The sequence below is a fragment of the Myxine glutinosa genome, chromosome 11 (assembly GCF_964187855.1).
Source record: "Myxine glutinosa chromosome 11, kmMyxGlut1.1, whole genome shotgun sequence".
Taxonomy (NCBI): Eukaryota; Metazoa; Chordata; class Myxini; order Myxiniformes; family Myxinidae; genus Myxine; species Myxine glutinosa.
Genome location: NC_136271.1, coordinates 102,477,531 through 102,490,152, shown reverse-complemented (window position 1 = coordinate 102,490,152; position 12,622 = coordinate 102,477,531). Strand labels below are relative to the sequence as shown.

The window sequence follows — 12,622 nt, the reverse complement described above, 5'->3', positions numbered from 1 at the left end:
TAAAGGTCACATTAACAAAATCTAGAATAATTTCAACATAATTCCAATGAACTTTTGGTTCTAAGACATCTTGAAAAGTAAGTTCACCCCCACCAAAAAAATATTCCATATTAAATGCCAAGTCTGTATATTGCATGATTGTATTCTACAGGATGATGCCAGAGATATGATTGTTATTAAACCTACCTATGGGACAAAGTTGTGGACTTGATTGATTTCTACAACACTTAATAACAATCAATCTCGCCGTCCACTCGAGAACAAGAGGCGAACATGGTGGGACACAGGATGATCCAGGTGCCGCAATTTGCAGCCGACCCACAAGCAGCGGATTCGGGCTCGGAGCTGACGCATTGACTCAAGACTCTGGACAATCAGTTCAAAGCCCAGGACGCCGCTGTCACTGATGAAACGAAACTAGAAGTACTTCAGACTAAAGTACACCATAGCGTCTACAGGGGAATCGAACAGTGTACAACATTCCATGCAGCTGTGACAGAGCTAAAACGAATTTACATTAAGAAACGAAGTGTGGTTTATTCCCGGCATCTGCTCGCAATGCGGAGTCAACAGCCCACTGAGATGCTGGACCATTTCGCACAAGAGCTGCGACGTCTGCTTGCTGACAGCACTCCGGAGCTACGCACACATGAGCAAGTACAAGATGATCTTGTACGCGATTCTTTTGTCTCTGGAATCAGCTCTTCAACCATTAGACAAAGACTTTTGGAAACTGCGGACTTGACGTTCACGGAAGCTTTACGGCTGGCGCATGTATACACTGAGGCTCGGGAACAATCTAACGCCTATGACCACACACGTGTCACCGCGGGGACTTCTCAACAAGCCCGACCGGAGAGAGCTACCGCCGAGGACGCGGGAGCGGACTCGACCTCACTGCCGGAACCCCTGGCCTCTCCCGAGGAGGACCCAGGTTCCGGCTTGGCGGCAGCCGCAGCTGCTGGACCAAAGCCTGGACGAAACGCTACGTGTTACTTCTGCGGGAATCGACAACATCCCAGGTCGGCGTGTCCGGCTCGGGAAGCGATATGTCATTTGTGTTCGACAAAAGGGCACTTTGCAAAAGTTTGCCGAAAAGCTGCACGGGGCAAACGAACTCGCGCGACCTTGAATGAATGGGCTTATCGCCGAGCAAAAGGGCCGAGCACAGAGCGGGGCGCCTCACCCAACTTTGATGAGCGGCGCACCTCCTCGTGGGCCCCTGGCTGCGCACTCGACCTTGGTGAGATTCATCGGACCGCCAAAACAAATGGCGCAAACATGACCGAACGCGGAGCGACTGTCCTTGGCTGGTATCCGAACATCTCATGATGGCTTTGAGACTCCACACGTGACTAGCGCCATCCGAAGGCTGCTCGTACGAACTACAAGCTCCTGCTTTGACACGGCAAACTGCAGTCGGTTTTGAAACTACGTGCTTGACACGAGCGCCATCCGGAGGCTGCTCGAACGACCGGAGAACTGTAGCTGGCGTTGGATCTACACGCCAGGCGCGATCATCTCGCTCGGATGGCTCGATACCTGCCGGTCCACCCGGCCTGGATCAGGCCATTATCCCACTTATGATCGAAGGCATTTTTGCTCGGGCTTTAATCGATACGGGGTCCACGGATAGTTATGTCGATCATCGACTGGTGCAAAAACATGGATGGCCGATCCTTGGGACAAGACGTCGGATCTTTATGGCCTCCCAAGGGCTGAGGCTCAGCACAAAAGGGGAATGTCGATTGAAGCTTGTGATAAAGGGACGCATATTTCCAGATGTACATCTCATGGTCTTACCTGCATTATGAGTTGATATTCTGTTAGGACATGATTTTCTTAAGCGACATGGACGTTTGGAAATGGAATTTGGTGGTACTGATACGCTTGCTGTGTGTGCACTCGCAGGGATGGAAATTGAGCCTCTGTCGCTGTTCCCCAATATGACCATGGACTGCACACCTGTAGCAGTAAAATCGCGGCGCTACTCACGAGCTGACGTGCAATTCATAGCGGAAGAAACGGCCCAGCTCTTAAAGGAAGGTATCATAGAACCTAGCCGGTCGCCGTGGCGGCCCCAGGTCTTAGTGGTACGAAGTGAAGCGCATCGCAAACGCATGGTAATCGACTATTCGCAGACCATCGCAGACGATTAATCGATTTACACAGCTGGACGCCTACCCTCTACCGGGGATGGACGCACTGGTTCGACAGGTGGCCCAGTACTCGGTCTATAGCACTCTCGATCTGCGTAGTGCGTATCATCAGATCCCCATCTCCGGGGCCGATCGCATCTATACCGCCTTTGAATCGGGTCAAAGGTTATACCAGTTCACCCGACTACCTTTTGGGGTGACGAACGGGGTTCTTGTTTTCAGAGGGCTATGGACGACCTCATCGCTAAGGAGAACTTGACAGATGTCTTTGTATATCTGGACAATCTTACGGTTTGCGGGCATGACAAGGGGCATCATGATGCTAATCTGAAGCGCTTCCTCGAGGTCGCGCAGAGGTATCGCCTCACCATGAATGAGGCTAAGTGTCGTTACTCCATGCGCACGATAGATCTTCTGGGGTACACCGTGACCCATGGCTGTGTCGCTCCAGATAAGGAGCGTCTGCGATCCTTGCTCGATATGGCCCCGCCCTGCGATAGAGCTTCGCTGAAGCGTGCTCTCGGGCTGTTTGCCCATTATTCTAAGTGGGTGCAAAATTTTCCGTGAAACTCCGCCCACTTGTGGCCTGCGAAGCGTTCCCCATGAGCCCTGCCACCATGGCTGCTTTTCGGGGCCTTAAGTCCGACATCGCTGGCGCCGCTGTAGAAACAATCGACGAGCGCAAATCTTTCGTCTTGGAAAGTGATGCCTCGGATCATGTGATAGCGGCGACTCTCTCCCAGGGGGGGTGCCCTGTGGATTTCTTTTTGCGGACTCTTACCTCCGCTAAGCGGAGGCATTCGTCTGTCAAAAAGGAAGCGTACGCGATCGTCGAGTCGATTCGGCGTTGGCGTCCATACTTGCTCGGACAATGTTTCCAAATCATCACGGACGAACAGAGCGTTGCGTTTATGTACGACACCTTACATGCTCAACGCATTAAGAATGAGAAAATCACTCGCTGGCGTATCGAACTCGCCGACTTCTGCTACACCATCAAATGTCGCCCGGGGAGGGATAACCTGGTCGCCAACGCCTTATCGAGGCCGGCTACGTGTGCGGGTCTCATATCTTTGGAGGGTCTGCGCACTTTGCACGACACTATGTGTCATCCTGGGGTGACACGTTTCGCTCATTTTGTGCGTCGTGGTAATCTGCTGTACTCGGTTGAGGACGTCTGCCGGGTCTGTCACGACTGCGCTGTATGTGCGGAACTCAAACCGCGTTTTTACAACCCTCCCATGGGGACGCTGGTCAGGGCTACTAGACCGTGGGAGAGATTGGCGATGGATTTCAAAGGGCCGCTGCCGGTGTCGAGTAACTCTCGTTATCTGCTCACTATCGTTGATGAGTACTCGCGATTCCCTTTTGCTTTCACATGCACAGATATGACGGCCGCCACAGTCATACGGTGCCTGCAGAACTTGTTTTCTATGTTTGGGTATCCGGCCTACGTGCATACAGATCGGGGTGCGGTGTTCCTGTCCCAGGAAGTGAGGAGCTTCTTGCTCCAGAATAATGTCGCTTCTAGCTATACCACCCCGTACAGACCCCAGGCGAATGGGCAGGTCGAACGCTTCAATGGGATTATATGGAGGGCCGTCACGCTAAGCCTCAGGACCCTCGGCCGGGGCCTAGATAAATGGGCTTGGTCACTACCTGCGGCGCTGAACTTGATCAGGGCTCTACTATGTACGGCCACCAACCAGACTCCTCATGAACGGCTGTTCCACCACCCAAGAAGCTCAGGTAGTATCCGATCTTTACCTAGTTGGCTCGCTGAGTCGGGGCCAGCCTACCTCAAACGTGCGGTGCGCACGAGCAAGTACGATCCCTTAGTGGATAAGGTGCAGGTACTCCAGGCTAATCCCGAGCATGCTCGCATGATGATGGCAGATGGACGTGAGTCCACTGTCTCCGTACGCCATCTCGCCCCTTGTGGGGTCATCGACCCTTACGGGGACACCGACGAACCGATTTACGAGTCTATGGACTCTCCCGATGCTCCGCCTATGGAGCGTCTGCCGTCCCTCCCGTCGCCAGATACACCCCTGCCTGAAGGCACTGTGGTGCCCCCTCCGACGCCTGCCTCCAGCGGCTACTCCGATGCAGGGGACTCCGGGCTTGGGGATGTCGTGCCTGGTAGTTTCCGGACCCGTGCTGGCAGGGCAATTCGCCGCCCTGACCGCTACGGATGGACCGACTGACATGGACTGACATCACGAATCAATTAATGCTGTCGCATGCTTGATTCCTGCCTAGCGGCTGTGTAGTTCTAACGGCGTGGAGAATCGGACGTCCGCGACTCCGAGCCACTCCTGCGACATTTACTCAATGACATGTAGACTCGAATGGTACATACATGCAGATATTCTAGGCTTGCTTGCATTGACTAATATTATCGATCCTTCCTATATGATGCCAAGACTCTGATATATATTGCATGATTGTATTCTACAGGATGATGCCAGAGATCTGATTATTATTAAACCTACCTATGGGACAAAGTTGTGGACTTGATTGATTTCTACAACAATATGTATGTATGTATGTATATATGTATGTATATATGTATGTATATATGTATGTATATATATATATATATGTATATATGTATGTATATATATATATATATATATATATATATATATGTATATATGTATGTATATATATATGTATATATATATATATATATGTATATATATATATATATATGTATATATATATATATATATATATATATATATATATATATATATATATATATATATATATATATATATATATATATATATATATATATATATATATATATATTGTTACGGAACCCAACGTCAGCCTATGGTTCCCCTTTGAGGGGGGATTAGTCCCCTCGCTTGTCACTGACCGACGTGGTCCCTGAAGCTGCACCGCGACCTCCGGAAAGGCCGGTGAGCAGCTTCGTTCGTGACCGCGGATAAGATGTTAATTTGCCGAGCGGATGGCAGCCGCGGCCCGAACCGTTAACAAAGACTAACCCGATTCTGAGCGTTGGCCAAATCGTGCCACAGGTATTCAATTTGGAAACGACAAAGACGACGGATGTGAAGAAGAAGAAGACAAGAGGTAGGAAATACGAATTTGATTTATTATTACTATTTACAACCAAAAGAAACCAAGGAGAAGGAAGGATAATAAAATAAAGGCAGAAAGAGGGATGGACCAGAAGGACACAGTGAAACTTAGCTTACCTATTACACTCTTACTTAGAAACCCAAGGACAAGACAAAAGACAGACTACGATCACACTTACACGACTGGGGAATGGAGGCAGGAATGACGGGAAGGAGGAATGGGAAGGTTCAGCTGGGGCAGATGGTTCGGGCTTGATCCCGCACGGGACGTCGGGCTGGACCTCGACGGTCACCGATGCCGCCGATCCTGGTTCCCACGGGGTAACGGGTCGAAGCTGCCTGGTGGAGCCCACGCTGCCTGGTGGAATCAACGCTGCTTGTGGAGCCAAAGCTGCTGGTGGAGCCAAAACTGCTGGTGGAGCCAAAACTGCTGGTGGAGCCAAAACTGCTGGTGGAGCCAAAACTGCTGGTGGAGCCAAAACTGCTGGTGGAGCCAAAACTGCTGGTGGAGCCAAAGCTGCTTCTCTGGCTCACCTCAGGATGCGTCTCCCTTCTCTCTCTGAGGGCTCGTCTCGACTCATCTGCCGTCTCTGGCGCAACTCTCGGTGGGGCTGATGCCACGGGTTTTATAACCCCGCCCTCTTGAGCCATACCCACTCATTCTTGGTTGGTCGTAGGGGCTTCTTGGCTCCACCTCTTGATGACGATGGGGGGGCCACGCCCTTCTTCTCCGAGTTGGAGCACATGGGCAATGGCAGCGAATGCAGTTGGCAATAGAGGCTTTGGGAATGAAAATGAAAGGGGATCTACCTTATTTCACTTGGTGCAATGGAGAATGTCAACTAGTGGGAACAGAGCCTTAACCTACACAGAATAAGGAAATAACTACCAACAAGGAGGAAATCTATGATTGGTTAACGTGATGGTATATGACCTAACTAAGGGACGCCCTTTGACCTTTATACACAGAATGGAGGCAGGAGGGTGGTATTTTTACAACAATAAAAAAACACAATTCTCATATCCACAACACTGCACCCTCCTCCTCTTAGGCACGTCCCGGGCCTATTACCTTTACTTTTAGTGTGGCACGTAGGTGTAGTTCCCTCTACATTTAACCTGACCCTGAGTGTGACAGTTTTAAAACATAAATAAATATGTCCCGCTGCTCCATTGCACCCTACCTAACAGACTCACGCCCACAGCTAACCGAATTGCGGAATTGTCTTCAAACTATACATTTACGATGGGGGAGTATTATTTACAGTTACTCTATTTTATTTACAAAACTAACCCAGGACCTGTGATTGTTCTTTTGGGGGGGGGGAGACAGTCTGCTCTACATCGACGCACCATGAAGCACCCAAAAACGCACCAAAACACCATCAAGCACCAATCGGTGCACAGTCACCACAGTTCTTAATAAAAATGAACCCAACAAACCCTTGGTCCTGCTCTTCGGCTCCCTCTGCTGTCTATTGTTCTCTTCCAGATGTTGTCATCTTCTTTGCTGGCGGCCTATTTGGACATAATAAAAGTGCACAAAACGTGTCCATTGCTTTTATTTATGGCCCACAGGGCCGACTAGGGGTGGTTCACCTGTGGGGCAAAGATGCCCTGTGACCAAGGTCCGCCAGCAAGATCTCGGGCCTTCATGGCCGGTTCCAGCAGAGGGGCCATGCCGCAACCCATGGGGTCCATCAGTGGTGCTCAGCCACAGACATGTGGTCCATAAGGTGGTGCATGGATGCAGACAGCTGTGGTTGCGAGAGTTTTGGGCGCACAATGGCGGACTCCCGCACGCTCCCCTCGGCGCCCAGTGGCGCACAGTCCTCGTGTGGGAGACAAGGGGGGGGGGGGGGAAGACAGGTGAGCGAGGGGTAAGGTCACAAGGGTACACATCAGTAAAGGCAATGCAAGACGAGGTGCGTACGGAGAGCGAAGTGAGAAAGCTCATCCCTACCGTACGCCCCCCCCACATGTGACCTACACTACCCTTGCCCTTACCCCATATGTACAAAATCTACACATTACAAATTCGTCACTACTGTCTCGTCTTCCCCACATTTCCCCTACACCAAATTCGTCTTCACAATCCCTCTAACCAAAATTTGCCATCACCAACTCATCATCAATCCTCATAATGAGGGAGAGATGGAACAACAAAGCACAATGTCACACCCACGTCATGATGCGTCTCACATTCCAAACATTTGCACAATAAAATAATAAAAACATGGCATGGTGTGGAGTCCTGTCACCTCAGGTGAGTGGATGCAGATGGTGCGAGGAGATTTCCATCCTAACTATCCTCTAAATGACATTAACACACTTTACACTACCCGGGGTCTTCCCTGCCAATCCATTGGCCATCTTACACTATGGGTTCTAAAAACCAATTCCCATTGACCAAACTGTGGTGCTTATCAATTTGGGGTCTCACTCCCCTGATTCATCTCCCGGTGCCCTTGCACAATTTCAGGACTGGGTCGTGTGGCTCTCCCAGCAGGTCTACCCACCTGCACACCTCCACCACTGTAGTTGCCTCCGAGCTTACCTGCTCCTTACCCTACCTACCTACCCGGGGAAGGCCCTTCCTGGCGCTCTCCCCACTCAGTGCCCTCTGGCACTGGGCTACCCGGGTCCGTCCTCCGGATCCTCGGGCCCCATCCACAACTCTAACGGCTCCCAGAGCCCACCTGCGGCCTCACCTGGCCGACATCCTCACAGTGGTGGAGTGCCCATTTAACTACACACACTAACAGGCCACACGCCCAGCCATTTCCACGTCACTAATGCACCCACTCAATCACCATTCTTCCACCACGCACCACAGATGCCAATATCCAACCACAATTTACCTGTACCCTCTACCTAACTCTTACACTACCCTCCCCGGGTATTCGTGATGGGGTCCATCCTCCTTTCCCCATCCACACCTTCGCACCATCCACTCCACTCCACAGTTTCCACCATACTCACTCCATGACCATCCATTCCATACTCCATATATTCCACACTCCATGTATTCCACACAACCATTCTCCATTCACCTGCAGTTGCACACCTGTGCAATCTTACCTGGTGCCACCTGCACCCTCCTTCCTCCCTGGACCATTTGGTCAGCACAACTCACATCACTATCACTCACTCACACACTGCTCCATACACCTGTTCAGTTGCACACCTGTGCAATCTCACCTGTTCCTCACTCACTGCTCCAGTGCTCCATACACTTCCACGCTCAATACAACTCACAATCACAATCATTTACTCATACCCTGCTCAATACACTTTCGATACTCAAACACACGGCATCATCTCATCTAACTACTCCCCTCTGGAACTTGCGCTTCCCAGTCGCCCCTTTAAACTATTGCGCTCCCTCGTCATTATAATCCAAACTAATCTACCTGCGTCCCCACTACAGGTATTGGTGTCACTACCTAACCTTAGCGTTACCTATGGTCAATCTCTAGGTCCCTACACACGATATCCTAACCCTCCCGGGCTAGTTTTCACTGCCATAAACCCCATAGCTATTGCTCCTTTGCCCCTGTTGTGAGGGATGGCAGAGTTGCCATCCCACCACATCGGGTATCTCTCACTACCAATTTGGCACATCAAATTTCAGCCAATTAAAAATTTGCCAATCACTACCAATCATCTGCCAATCATCACTCTGCCAATCCTTTGCCAATCATCAAATTTTGCTTTTCAATTTCGGGTCCAAAACACTATCCTCATCACAGTCTACTCACTAGAGCCTCTCGGTGCGCCAATTCACTTCTAAAGCTCGGCTTCGCAAAGCCGAGCAATGAATGCGGGTTGCTTGGTGCCGGCGGTTGGATCCGTCCGGCATTCGGTGCAGGCAAGGAGGTTTACTCAGGCCGAGATCCAACGCACCATCTCAGCACGGAGCCGTCCAATGGCCCGATCTCGCCCTGCTGGAACGCCTCAACAAAAGGGGGTCGCCATGACGACCCTTCCTACCGGGCCGCCCGCTCCGCCTGGCGGAGCACGGACGCGGCCGTTCAGAGCGAGGCCCGGCGTGGATCCCGCACGGCGGTTCTTTCGAAACCGCCGCGGTCACGATCCCCGTGGATCCGCGCGGCACACGAAGCTGCCCGTCACGCACCGAAGGCCCACTTCGGCTATAAGTCGCTCTAACCGCTAACCCGGTTAGCGTCGATGCTCCACTTGCATGCTCACTCCCCGCAGCCCTTTCCTTGCTCATACATCCAGCCGTTCCCATGCTCCTCGTCATTGCACCTTCTCTTACACACCCAGGTACACTCATTCCGCTCACAGACTTGGTCACACACCTGACCACCGCACACGTTTGCACACACTCGTCGTTCGCACACCTCACCAACACACCTCTTCGCGCTCCCTCCTCGGTCACCTCCTCTGTGACAACCACAGGTGTGCTCTCCTCCGTACACCCAACCACGTGCCTCACTACCAACTCCAGTGTGCATTCCCATACGCGCTCTACCATTCCAGGTGTGCATCCTCTCATTCCAGGTGTACATCCTCTCTCACCTGCCACAACCAACTCACGCTCCATGTCACTCTCACTACTCTCACCTCCACTCTCGGTCGCGCATTCACCCTCACTCTTGACAGCGCACTCTGTACTCATGCACCCGTCCGTTACACACCTTTCTCGTGCATCCTCTTGTGCACACTCCCGTTACACCCTCCGTAACACTCACCACAGGCGTGCATTCTCCCGTTACATCCCTTGTAACACTCCCCATCCCACGCTTCCATGTGCCCCCTCGCACACGCTCTACGACTAACTCACTCTCGACAGCACACTCACTCCTCGGCGCGCACTTTTTCCTCACACACCCCAGAGTCGGACATTCTCGCACACCTCCTCTTTCGCACTCCGTACCTGTCGCACACTTCACCAGCGGCCTCTCACGAACACCCGGGTCCAAACCAACCCCCAAGCCGACTGAAGCTCCCCTCACACCATATACATTTCCGCGTATATCGCCACTCACCTCGGCACCTCTTCTCCGCACCTCCTTCGCCACCTGCAAGCTCTTTATTTGGTTAGTGAGCACACCATCACGATTTGAGCACCGACCTTGTACATATTCCATCACCTCCTTTATCTCCCTCTTAGTTTCCCTCCGTCTCTTCTTAATTTCACTCACCCCCTCTTCCACTTCCTCTAACTTTTGCTTCACCTCTTTTATTTCCCGGTGCGTTTCCTCAATTTCGTCCTATAAGGCCACCTTGACCGTTTCTATGTGCGTCCTCACCTCCCGGTCCTTCGTCTCCATTGCCTCCGTCACCTCGTCCAACCTCGTTGTCAGTCCCTCACGTACCATCTGACATTCCCTCTTCGTCGCTATCAAGTCATTTTTGATTTCGTTTTGTGTCGCCTTTAACCCTCCTAGTACCGCAGTGTTCTTTTCTACCTGCTCCACTAACTCCCTTTGTCCCACTGTCAGCCGTTCCACCTCCTGCGTCAGATCTTCTATGCCCCCTTGTAACCTAGCCGTCCCATTTCTCACCTCTTTATCCATACGCTTCTCACCTCGCTTTACCTCCTCGCGTACCCCCGAGACCTCCTCGCTTACACCTCGTCTGATCTCCTCTCCCATTTCTCCCATCTCTTTGGTAGATGCCACCCTCATCTGTTCCAACTCATCCCTCTGGGCATCCAATTTGGTTTCTACCCCGATTTTCACCTCCTCTATCTGGTTCCCCATCCGTTTGATTTCCCGGGCGGATTGCTCCCCTATCTCCCGCAATTTGCCTTCCATCTTATCTTCTAGCCCCGTTAACCCATTCTTTACCTCTTTTATCCCGTTGTCTAACCCCTCAAATTTATTGTCCAACCCCTCAAATTTACTGTTCAACCCCTCAAATTTCCCCTCAAATTTATTTCCCATATTGTTTAACCCATCTTCCATCTGGCCACCCATTTCTCTTCGCTCTCGGGTGGATTTATCACTTTGGGCATCCATTTTTGCCATCATTTGAATCATAAAGACTCGCATGTACTCTGGCATCTCGGGCTCGGCTGCTGCGACCATGGGCGCGGCTAAATTTGGTGCCGCTACAACCACGTGCGCGAGGGCGCCATTTTGTGCACCTGATACCTCCTCAACCACCTCCTCATTGCTCTCCTCCATTTCTTCCCTGTGGTCCTGGGTTACCCCTAACCCCTCTTCTAGTTCCCCCACCGGCATCCGATCATCTTGACCATCCATGGCACGATTTTCAAATTTTGAATTTTATAACACAAAATTTCGGCCCACTCGTAATTTGAGCGCGCTAAGCGCTTCAGGTCCGTATCTCGCTCCTGGCACCAATTGTTACGGAACCCAACGTCGGCCTATGGTTCCCCTTTGAGGGGGGATTAGTCCCCTCGCTTGTCACTGACCGACGTGGTCCCTGAAGCTGCACCGCGACCTCCGGAAAGGCCGGTGAGCAGCTTCGTTCGTGACCGCGGATAAGATGTTAATTTGCTGAGCGGATGGCAGCCGCGGCCCGAACCGTTAACAAAGACTAACCCGATTCTGAACGTTGGCCAAATCGTGCCACAGGTATTCAATTTGGAAAAGACAAAGACGACGGATGTGAAGAAGAAGAAGACAAGAGGTAGGAAATACGAATATGATTTATTATTACTATTTACAACCAAAAGAAACCAAGGAGAAGGACGGATAATAAAATAAAGGCAGAAAGAGGGACGGACCAGAAGGACACAGTGAAACTTAGCTTACCTATTACAGTCTTACTTAGAAACCCAAGGACAAGACAAAAGACAGACTACGATCACACTTACACGACTGGGGAATGGAGGCAGGAATGACGGGAAGGAGGAATGGGAAGGTTCAGCTGGGGCAAATGGTTCGGGCTTGATCCCGCACGGGACGTCGGGCTGGACCTCGACGGTCACCGATGCCGCCGATCCTGGTTCCCGCGGGGTAACGGATCGAAGCTGCCTGGTGGAGCCCACGCTGCCTGGTGGAGTCAACGCTGCTTGTGGAGCCAAAGCTGCTGGTGGAGCCAAAACTGCTGGTGGAGCCAAAACTGCTGGTGGAGCCAAAACTGCTGGTGGAGCCAAAACTGCTGGTGGAGCCAAAGCTGCTTCTCTGGCTCACCTCAGGACGCGTCTCCCTTCTCTCTCCGAGGGCTCGTCTCGACTCATCTGCCGTCTCTGGCGCAACTCTCGGTGGGGGCTGATGCCACGGGTTTTATAACCCCGCCCTCTTGAGCCATACCCACTCATTCTTGGTTGGTCGTAGGGGCTTCTTGGCTCCACCTCTTGATGACGATGGGCGGGCCATGCCCTTCTTCTAATGGGGTTGGAGCACATGG

General features: G+C 51.6%; 1 protein-coding gene across 5 annotated transcripts in view; it reads left to right on the top strand.

The window, feature by feature from the left end:
• Nucleotides 1–12,622, top strand: part of GLYCTK (glycerate kinase) — a 78,936-nt gene that overhangs the window by 31,363 nt on the left and 34,951 nt on the right. Inside the window, exon 1 of one of the 5 annotated variants that reach the window (XM_078786890.1) lies at nt 1,921–2,046. The exons of the other annotated variants lie outside the window; for them this stretch is intronic. The gene's annotated coding sequence lies outside the window, so the exon portion shown is untranslated. Of the gene's footprint in view, nt 1–1,920; nt 2,047–12,622 lie in introns of those variants that run through there. 5 annotated transcript variants of the gene reach the window in all.